Genomic DNA, 11,066 nt, shown 5'->3' on the forward strand with positions numbered 1-11,066 from the left:
CACAAAATAGTGACTGAGAGCACGTGTAAATGGTGATGTCACCCACATCCATGAAGCAGAAAATTATATCTGCAACCCCTGAAGAACAAACACTTTTGCTGCAACACCTACTCTCTTCCTCTACACAGTATACAGATTCCTTAGAAATTAGTTTAAAAATAATTGTAACTACATATACAGTAGGCATTAGCGCCTAAATGAAGAAAAAAAGCAGTCAGAAAGACAGTACATAAAACTATGGTAGGACTGGCTGACTGTCTCCAGCTTAGTATTTCTGAAAGAGAGAAACTGCCCCAAGCAGAAAAAAAAACATTTAGATGTTTTTATTTGCCTGATTCCCCAGGCATTTCAGAACAGCCCAGATATATTCCTACCAGAGTGTCCTTAGTCCTGTCAGTCACTGTTCTGTTTGTTCACACTTTTATTCATAGAAAATGAAGCATGTTACAAATGTTTGCTCCTGTGACTTTCTAATTAATGGCATAAGTGCTTCCTGCCAATCTGCAGCACAAGCAGATCGATGTAGCATTAAGCTGAGGTATAACCACCCTGGAAGTATTTTATTTATACAGTTTTTTATTTTCCTGTGGCATTGCCAACCAAGCATCAAAGAACCTCTACCCCTTGTATTTACAGTGTTCCTCTCTGCCTCATTACAAACAGTGTGAAAGGACAAGATAAAACTGAGCTGGCCTACTTTGAAATCTTCCACCAGCACAAGCATAACTGGAAACAAGTCCTCACAGAGTAATGTCAGCACTTTCATTGACAGCAAATGCAATCTAAACATGCGCAGAAAGCAAACACCAGAGACTTCTATTTGGTGTATGAAAAACTTCACCTCTCTAAAAATCTGACTGTCCATATACCCAGTACATGTGCCTGTGTCACTATCAGCTTTTATGGAGAAATTGTGTACTACTGGTGGGACCATGAAAAATCTGTATAAAAGGATCTCACCTAGAACTTCAATTGGCATTAATGCTTGACATCAGTGAAAAGCTGCCAGTGAGTATCAGCTGAGCCTTAGGACATGGCAGTGATTATGATGGGATGCAAACACCCATGCTTTCTCTGTTTCATACACTTATGTAAGTAGATATTCACGCTTTCACTTTTTGTTCTTTCATAAGAACCATGTCATCCATCCTATGTAGCCTTTCATAGCAAACCAGATCTCCAGGGAAAATGTCTTTTATCAGATGCTTCAGCGCCCTGCACTGACTTTTCTAAAGCAAAGGAATCCCCACAGAAGTTCAGGAGGTCCAGTAGATGAGACATCCCCTTTCACACTCAACTCAAAGCAGTTGCATTTATCTTCTCAAATTTCACCATCAGCACACGTAAATATTAATTAGGGCAAAACTGTTGTTTTTGTCAGATACGAATTGGTAACTCAGAATTTTATCAGGATCAGCTTCAAGTTCTGCCTTATGCAGAACCTGGCTAGGTTTCCAACAAGCATAATTGGAAGCAAAGGGTAGATTTTTCAGTTGAATGAGGCTGAGGCAAATGCAAATGTAAACAGAATTAATGGAGTTGTCCAGCGGCAGCTCTGGCTGTGCTGATGAAGTGTATCTATATTGTACAGTCAGGAAAATACACGTAAATCCAGCATGCAAACACACAGAAAACAGTTGAAAATATCAAAGGATGTTCTTGAAAGGACTCTGGGTAGGCAATCACCGTAACCAAAAACTGACTACTGTAGTTGTTGAAAAATGAACCACAATTGATAATGAGGATAACTCTATAATCTTACTGAATCACACTCAACAGTACTCCAACTTTGTTACCATAACTCTATCCCTTTTAATTCTGACAGCCATGTTTCATTCATTAGAGGCACAGAGGGCAGATACAGATGAACATCTCTGTTCTGACAATTACTTCTGAGTTAGAGAGACACAGTGAGCTGTAGCTTTTGCTCTAAAATCATAGATGTGCGTGGCAATTCTGCTGTTTCATCTTCTATGTCAGAGAGCAGGGAGTGCTTAAACCAGTGTTTGTGTTCTTGTAAACTGCAAACCCAATGCATATTATGAAGGGAAGCCTGCAGAGGACATAATTTGTTTCACAAATTTGTTTCACAAATAAATGAAATAACAATATTTGGTTCTCTCCATGGCTACAGTAGTTATTATGAAAAAAAAAAAAAAAAAAAAAAAAAAAAGGAATACTTTTTATCATAAAACTATAAGACAAGAAAATAAATTTGGATATCAATAAGAGTATCAATGTACATTTGTAAACTTACAAACTTTTACTGAAATGCAGCTTCAGTTCAAATACCATAGCTTGTACAAAGACCACATTCTCTTTTCTCTTGTCTCCTAATCCCCACCAAGTGACACGTCATCAGATAATGCTGTGCTTGCCAGAAGGGCTGAAACTCATGGCAAGGTTTTGCAAATTCCATCACTCCACACTGGATTTCAACACTTAGATGATAAGGTGTCAAAGTACCATGACAATATTCCAGTACTGTTCTTGTACAGCCATGATATTTCCAATAATAGAGTTCTTCAAACATCTCTTTTAAGAAGAAGCCACATTAAAAATCTGATCAAAGAGGTAACTTGATTAAAAAAAAAAATGTATTCCCATTTCTACCTCATATCTAGAAGGAATTTTCTTTCTCTTTAAGATATTTCTGCAATCATTTGTCCACAGGAAACAAAGCAGTTTCCAGCTTCTCCTGGCCATTCCTTCAGTATAAAGGAAGATGCTCATTAAAATAAAAATTACAAGCAAAATTACACGTAAGAAATTCTTTTTACTTGATAGCTTATATAACTATTAGTAGTCCCTCTTGTCTCCCTGTTCTCTGCATTCAGTCTTAAGAGGCCTAAACTTCCCTTGAAAACTGAAGGGTTATTTATTTCAAATTGTGATTTTAGTGAATACAACAGAAACTTCAATGGAACCAGAAGTTGGTCACTGTCTGCTGAATTTCAGCATCCATAATACTTCACCCATTACTACATGCATAACCTCCCAGTATTCTTTGCATTGTGTCTAGTTAATGATATTGTATTTCATCTGTAAAACTTTTGAATTGTGTGGATTTTCACATATCAAGCAGAGAGCCAACAGGCAGCATGACTTAAGATGGAAGAAAGCATAGCTTGATGTGTGTGGACTTTGGGAGGTAGAAAGCTCACATTTCATTGTTCAGTTTGATTCAGATAATCTGCCAACATTTGGATGAAAACAGATAATATTATAAACAAATAATGTGCTGGAGACCAGCAGGTTAGCAGTGCTCAAGAAATATTCAACTAACGCCATGATAAGAAAGAGAAGGAATAATGATGAATTAACCATGTGAACAGAAAAGAGAGAGGCAAAGTGAGAATGAGGAGGATTTACCTTCAGAGTCAGATTAAATAACATCAGATAATGATGAGGATTCTCTTAATTAGGCAGCAGAAGTGCCTTTTTCCATTAAAGCAGTGTACAGCAAATCAGAATTCTTAACAACAGCTTGAAAGGACACAGGACTCCCTGATCTTGAAAATTCATATTTCAAATAATATAGAATGGTCACCAAGTTTATTATTGTTGAGTCTAATCTAGAAGGGACAGTTATTTCAAGAGCCATTGTTACTCAGACAGAGGTTGATGGTTGGTATCTAAAAGAATCTGTTTGCAAAAAGCTTTATTTTAATTTCATCTCCTAGAAAGACTGGGAGATATTCCTGAAAGCCATTCACCTGTTACAGAGGAGCTCAAATATAAGCTTCAGCTTCCATTTTATAGTCAAATGAAAATGATAATTCAGATTTACAACTCAGTAAAGCATTCTGAAGTTTTATAATATTTATGATTGAAAAGTACTCCTGAAATTTCCTCTTCCTGATAAGGTAAAGGAACTGGGGAAAATACAGAATAAGGCCTATACCTATGCAGGACAGCTGCATGAATGACACCATTTTCTGGAATGATTGATAAATCAAATGGCTTGATGCGATGCAAGCTTTCCGTATTTTACACTTACTGTAGCTGGTGATAAATCAGAAGTTGAGATGGCCAGCTAGCCTAGCCAAACCACCAACATAAGTCAGCTTCAGTCAAAACTAATTGAAATGCTTTGATCTTGATGATCCTTAGGATCCCTTCCAACCCAAGCCATTTGTGATTCTATGATTCTATGATCTGCAACACTGAAATGCAAATTTCACAAGTCTGAGTTTCCCATGGTATCCTACGTATTGTTTGTTGCCATTTCTAACCATTTGTGAATCCTCAGAATTGCCTGAGCCTGTTTCAATTTATGGGAAAAGTATATCTCATGCCTCTGTAATTCTATAAATGCTTCAGTCTTGGGGCAGAGAGAAAGAACAGACTCCCCTCAAATTCCTCCTAGTTGAGGATCCAGCCACAACATGCAGGTTTGGAAGGGAAACATTTGCAGCTGTGAGGAAAAAGTCTGGGTACGCATCTCACCTGCAGAGACATTTCTCACCACACACACTGATAAACACATACCAAAGAAATAAGAATAAGCACAGTGGCAGAAGTGCACTGAGCATCTCCTGATCATTTTCAGTATGATTGTATGTGTTTTTGGTATCAATATGCCCAAGGCTGCCAGCAAAAATTTCACCCCACTGTGAAATTTTGGGTCTCCATTGCTACAGAAGGCCACTTGAGCCACTGTGGCTTGAATAGCTAACCTCAGGACAAAGTTTTTAAGCAAAATAATTCAATTCTTTAAAAAAATGATTTTTTCCCCCATTTTGTGGCAACCTTTGACCTCATGTCTAGGTGTGATGGATGAGGTGAGATAGAGCCATGGGAGAAGAGCTGAGGATAATGGCCTGCATGTTATAACTAGTGGTCATTACCAGGAAAGATTTCCTCAGAGGGAAATAAGAATTATTTCAAATCAAGAAAAATAAACACCAGAAGTATCAGTTGTGCAGAGTGGCTCAAGTAAAATATGAATGTGGCCAAGGTTTGCAAGTCCAAGGGGAATCCAACTTCATGAGCTTACTGCAGAAAAATGCAGACCCCAGCCCTGAGCTCTTTTAAAAATGCTGAAACTAAAGAGTTTTCTCTGCATATAGAGAAAACTACGTAAGTTGGAGCCCACGTCTTGTCAGGTAGTCATCCCATACCAAGCTGCTGGTTGACAGTTACCTATCTGCAGCATCTTAATTTCTCTGGCACAGACAGAAGAGAAGACAGGAAAAGTAAAATATGCTCTCTGGCAAATGCTTAAGTGAGACTTTGGTACATGGAAAAAAATCTTTCCTTATGTTTGTTTTGGCACAAATAGTTTTAGCAGACACTATTACAAGTCTGTTCATTTGCAAAGCAAAGCTGCAGCTCCATATTATTAAAACTCCAGGGCTGATCTCTTTCCACTCTGCAGGGTTACTAGAGCAAGCAGAATATAGGGAGACCTGTTCGGTTAGCAAACATTTTTTCATTACAATACCATTTTCTTTGAATAGAGCAAGCTGGTTGGCTTCAAACAAGAAAGAGTATAGCTTTCTTCTGAACAACAGTGCTGCATTCCAAGTTGATGCCCCAAATCCTTCTTTCATAGCTAGTGGAGCCGTCTATGCAACTTGTCATTGCCTCACTTCTCACAAGTGAGCAGGGTGCCTAGGAGAGCCTGGTCTAGCCCTAGGAGTGCAATGAAACTATCCTGAGAATGCAGAAATCTAGGTAGTTAATTCTTCTCACCTCAGAGAGCTACAGGGATAAAAGAAGCTTGTTTAGATACTCCAGACCTAGCTTTGTACCTACTAGCGATGTGGCCACACAAGTGTTTCTGCACCTTCTGAGGTCTTTAGTTAGTCAACATAATTTCAATCCCAGAGTGACAATCTGTGCATGCTGACATAGGGTATAGGTGTGTCCCACTACTGGCCTGCCCAGTCCTTGGAAATTTCTTCTGGAGGCTGGAATCGCACCCTTATCTCCCCATCTGTACCTAGAGTATAGGCGATGTGTATGTAGGGCAGAGATATTTCCAAGAACAAAGGCAAATCTGCTTTTAATTTTGAGCACTCCACCCAGTAAGCCCACCCCTCTTCCTCAGCCCTCCTGAGCCCTCAACCCTTCACTCTTCTCAGCTCCTCAGCCCTCCTCTCTTCTATGACAAGGTGACCCACTCAGTGGATGAAAGTAAGTGCAGTAAGTGTGTTGATGTGGTCTACCTGGACTTCAGTAAAGCCCTTGGCACTGTCCCTCACAGCATCCTCATGCAGAAGCTGGCTGCCCACAGTTTGGATGGGCATACTCTGCTGGATGAAACACTGGCTGGATGGCTGGGCACAGTGTGTTGCAGTCAATGAAGTTAAAACCAGTTGGTAGCTAGTCATTAGTGATATCATATATCAATCATGTCATATCATATCACCATATAGAATGGTTTGAATTGAAAAGGACCACAATGATCAATTAGTTTCAACCTCTCAGCTATGTGCAGCATTGCCAACCACTACACCAGGCTGCCCAGAGCCACATCCAGCCTGGCTTTGAATGCCTCTAGATATATGGGGCATCCACAACCTTCTTGGGCAACCCCTTCCAGTGCGTCACCACCCTCTATGTGAACAAATTTCTCCTAATATCTAAACTAAACCTCCCCTGTCTTAGTTTAAAACTATTCCCCTTGTCCTATCACTACCTACCCTTGTAAACAGCCATTGCCTCTACTGTTCATATGCTCCCTTTAAGTACTGGGAAGCCACAATGAGGTTTCCCCGGAGTCTTTCCTTTTTCAAGCTAAACAAGCTCAGTTCCCTCAACCTTTCCTCATAAGAGCAGTGCTCCAGCCCTCTGATCATCTTGGTGGCCCTTCTCTGGACCCATTCCAAGAGCTCCATGTCTTTCTCATGTTGTGGGCCCCAGGCCTGGACACAGAACTCCAGATAAGGCCTCTAAGAGCTGAGTAGAGGGGGAAAATCACCTCCCTGTCCCTGCTGGACACTCTTCTTTTAATGCAGCCCAGAACACAGTTGGCCTTCCAGACTGCAAGCACACACTGCTGGCTCATGTCCAGCTTCTCATCCACCAGGACCCCCAAGTCTTCCTCTGCAGGGCTGCTCTCAAGGAGATCTTCCCCCAGTTTGTATAAATACTGGGAATTACCACGACCCAAGTGCAACACCCTGCACTTGGCCTTACTGAACCCCATTAGACTCTCATGGGGAAACTTCTCCAGCTCCAGGTCTCTCTGGATGGCTTCCCTCCAGTGTATTGACTGCACAGCTCAGCTTGATGTCATCTGCAAACTTGCTGAGAGTGCACTTGATTCTATTGTCTATGTCATTGATGAAGATGTTGAAAAGCACTGGTCTCAAAACCAAACCCCAAGAAACACTGCTTGTGACCAGCCTCTACCCTGACACAGAAATATTAATCACAACCCTTGGTCTGTAACCAGCCAACCAGTTTCCCCAGGGCATGGTACTGGGGTCACTCCTATTCCACATCTTCATCAATGATCTTGATGAGGGGATTGAATACACCCTCAGTAAGTTTGCACATGACACCAAGTTGGGAGGGAGTGTTGTTCTGCTGGAGGGTAGAAAGGCACTACAGAGGGATCTGGATAGACTGGATTGATGGGCCAAGGCAAGCAGTATGAGTTTCAGTAGGTCCAAGTTCTGGTTCCTGCATTTTGGTCATAACAACACCAGGCAACCCTACAGGGTTGGGGAGGAGTGGCTGGAAAGCTGCCTGGTGGAAAAGGACCTTGGTGTACTGATGGACAGTCAGCTGAATATGAGCCAGCAGTGTGCCCAAGTGGCCAAGAAGGCCAATGGCCTCCTGGCTTGTAACAGGAATGGTGCGGAGAGCAGGACTAGGGAAGTAATTCTGCCCTGTACTTGGCACTGGTGAGGCCCCACCATGAGCACCATGTTCAGTTTTGGGCACCTCAATACAGCAAGGATATTAAGGTGCTCAAGCAGGTGCTGATGACTAGGCTGATGAAGGCCTTGGAGAATGTGCCCTGTGAGGCACTGGGAAGGAACTGGAGCTGTTTAGTCTGGGGAAGAAGAAGCTGATGGGAGACATTACTGCTCTCTTTATATACCTGAAAGGTGATTGCAGTGAGAGTGGGGTTGGTCTCCTCTCACTGGTGATGGGTGACAGGTGATAGGATGAAGGGAAATGGCCTCAAGTTGTGCCAGGAAAGGAAAAGTTGGATTTTAGGAAAAGCATCCTTACAGAAAGGGTTGTTAAGCACTGGAAAAGGCTCCCCAGGGAGGTGGTTAAGTCCTGAATGTGTTTAAAAACCGTCTGGATGTGGCGCTCGGGAACATGATTTCATGGAGTGTTGTTCAAATTAGGACAGTCTAGTTAGGTTGTGATTGAACTTGATGATTTTGAAGGTCTTTTTCAACCTGAGCAATTCTATGATTCTATGATTCTCTCAGCCTGTGCCACAGATAGCAATACTAGCTTAAAGTCCTCCAAAACTCTGCATTTTTCTGATCACAACAAAAGATGCTTGCTTTGGACCCTAGAAGTAGCTATTACATGTAGAGCATGAAGCTTACTTAGAAACTCAGGCATTTACAGTGTCTTTCTTTCGCCTCACTTAAAACATGCCTCATTGGCTGCCCATCTTGGAGAATCATATTTTGTGGGGGTTAGTAAAACACTTGCATAAAAGAATCATCACATCTGAATGAAAAACTTTGTCTTTCATAATCAAAGTCACCATACTGTTTATTTACAAATCAAATACTAAAGTGCTACTGTTTTCGTGAAGCATTTTCTTTACTCTGTGTTTACAGTACTAGAAAAGTTTTTATATGCGTCAAAACAGAAATTTTTATTTTATTTTTTAGTAGTGTATAGAGCAAAAACTTGGGCAAATAAGTGGTCTCCATATGCTAATATATCCTCAGAGAGCTCAGTCTTTCTCTTATAAATGGAGGGGTAAAATCAGAATCAGTGATCCAGGTTTTTTAAATACCTTTGGCCTGTAATTGGTAAGAAAGGCTCAAAACTATAGTCTCTTGCATGTGCAAATAAAAGCCATTTTTGGAAAATGGATTAAACCATGTCTGTTTCAAACAGGGATGGGTCAAATGATCTCCTCAGTAGTTTAAATTGATGTCTTAATCTGGTGAGATCTGTGATCCTCGTACTGACTGTAGAGATTAAATATCCACTTGATGAGCAGCTGTATTAAGAACTAAAATGAAATGCAAAATGCCAGGAAATATACTCCCACAAAACTGAAGCCACCCACAACATAGTTTATGCCTGATTTAAATTGCCGTATTTTCTATTTCCCAATAGAAATGCATGCTAACTGCCTCTCAAGCGTCATCTACATTTGGAAACCACTGTGCACTGATTCATACATAATATACGAAGCCTTCAGAGGATCCAACGACTGACTTCTCAAAATGAACTGACTTGCTCAGGGAAATTGGTCTGTCTATATATTGTCTTTTACATCGATGTCAAATAAGCACAAACACAACCAATCAGGCTTGAAAGCACTTACATCTGTTTTGACATTTGTATGTCTGCTTGTTTTTCCATTTTCTTTCTGTTTTCTCCATAGCCATCTGTGATTTTCATTTGAAACAACCATGCAATTGTTCTCATAGGCACAGCTGTGTTCCTCATTTGCACACCATCAGTTGATGCCAGTCACTGCTGAGCCACACTGGTGCTAACAGTACCGACATCTACATTGATGCTGCAAACACAGTTTCATTCCATGGCTGTATGCATGCACTAGACCTCTCAGAAGAAAACATAATTATGAGTTTTCAACTTCAGCATTATCAATTCATCATCAATGAAGAATGCATTCACTAATATGTTACCTAGAAGCTTGCTTTGAATTTCTCCTGGCTGTATTGCTGTACCATTATCTGCCATCAAACTGAGATTTCTTACTTCCTAGTGTAACACCTGTTTCTCTTTGGGATGTTTTTCAGGTATCAGCTAAAAGAACTGTCAAGTCCCCTGTGCAAAAGGAAGCCTGGGAGTAGTCTGTAAATACAGCAAAGAGCTTTTCTTTGCAATCAGTAGATGTTGTGATTTATTGTCACTTCCTTACCTAAGAGAACTTGAGAAGACATAAGTAAGAAAAGACCAACTGTACCAAATCAAGCACTGAACTGAATCAAATCTTTTAAAAATTGTACTTTCAAAAGAACAAGGATTCTTTTACCAAAAGGAAAAGATTACTTAAGTGCTGTTGTCACTGATTATACAAAATGCACCTCACAGTCTCCCGTTAAAAACACGTACAAACAAGCAAATGAGAAAACTCCATGAAGTCCTTTAGTTAAAGGGATGCAAAACACTTCAGGAGTGTTAGAAATAATCCTATGAACACTACTTCAGTTTACAGAATTCTCCTGGTTTTCCAGGCACAATTAGTTTCAAAAGTATTGTCACAGTTTTATAATTTTGTTATTTGCACTCTATATCATAACATCATGTAAAGCACTGGGAATTAAAGAGTTAATACTCCAGTTCAATGGGCTGACAACTTTTCAGATACCTGGTTCTCAGAAGAGAAAGAAGTACATACTCCAGACGACTTCACGTCCAGAGAGGAAGATAGTTCACAGGAGGAAGTCACAGGACTCTCTCTCTCTCTCACTGCCTGGCAGTGTGTGGGTGTGCTCCCCAGCTGTGCACCTTCAAGTCAAAGTCATGGTTTTCAGTTTCGGACACTCTCTCTCTCATTTTATTTGATTTATTAGCCTCAATTCCAATTATTTTGTATTATATTGTATTATATTGTATTATCTTGTATTCTGATATCATATTTAGTAAAATTAAGTTTCCTCCCTAGATCGTTGCCATTGTACTGTTTTCAGGCTCAGCTCCCATTTTCCTACTCTTCCCCTTTTCCCTTCCTATTTTTGGGTCTGGGGACCTGCAGGCCTGCTGCCCCCTGTCATAGGCACAGATTGATCTGGATAACTCTGTGACATGAAAATAGCAATGAAAATATTTCCACATATTAGGATTCATGTCAGTAATAAAAAATTACTTACACTACCTACATGTAGGCACAAAAAATAAAACCAGACAATATGTTTGCAGGTGGGGAAAGAGCT

The 11,066-nt window shown here is 40.4% G+C and overlaps 1 long non-coding RNA gene across 1 annotated transcript in view; it reads left to right on the top strand.

Moving 5' to 3' along the window:
• Window positions 1-10,702, top strand: part of LOC122183506 — a 28,745-nt gene extending 18,043 nt beyond the window's left edge. Inside the window, exons 2-3 of the long non-coding RNA XR_006180273.1 lie at window positions 9,277-9,412; window positions 9,930-10,702. This is a non-coding gene — a long non-coding RNA (uncharacterized LOC122183506). The remainder of the gene's footprint in view (window positions 1-9,276; window positions 9,413-9,929) is intronic.
• Window positions 10,703-11,066: the final 364 nt, after the last annotated feature.

This window comes from Lagopus leucura, unplaced genomic scaffold, assembly GCF_019238085.1.
Source record: "Lagopus leucura isolate 7727_CA_CO unplaced genomic scaffold, USGS_WTPT01 Super-Scaffold_100018, whole genome shotgun sequence".
Taxonomy (NCBI): Eukaryota; Metazoa; Chordata; class Aves; order Galliformes; family Phasianidae; genus Lagopus; species Lagopus leucura.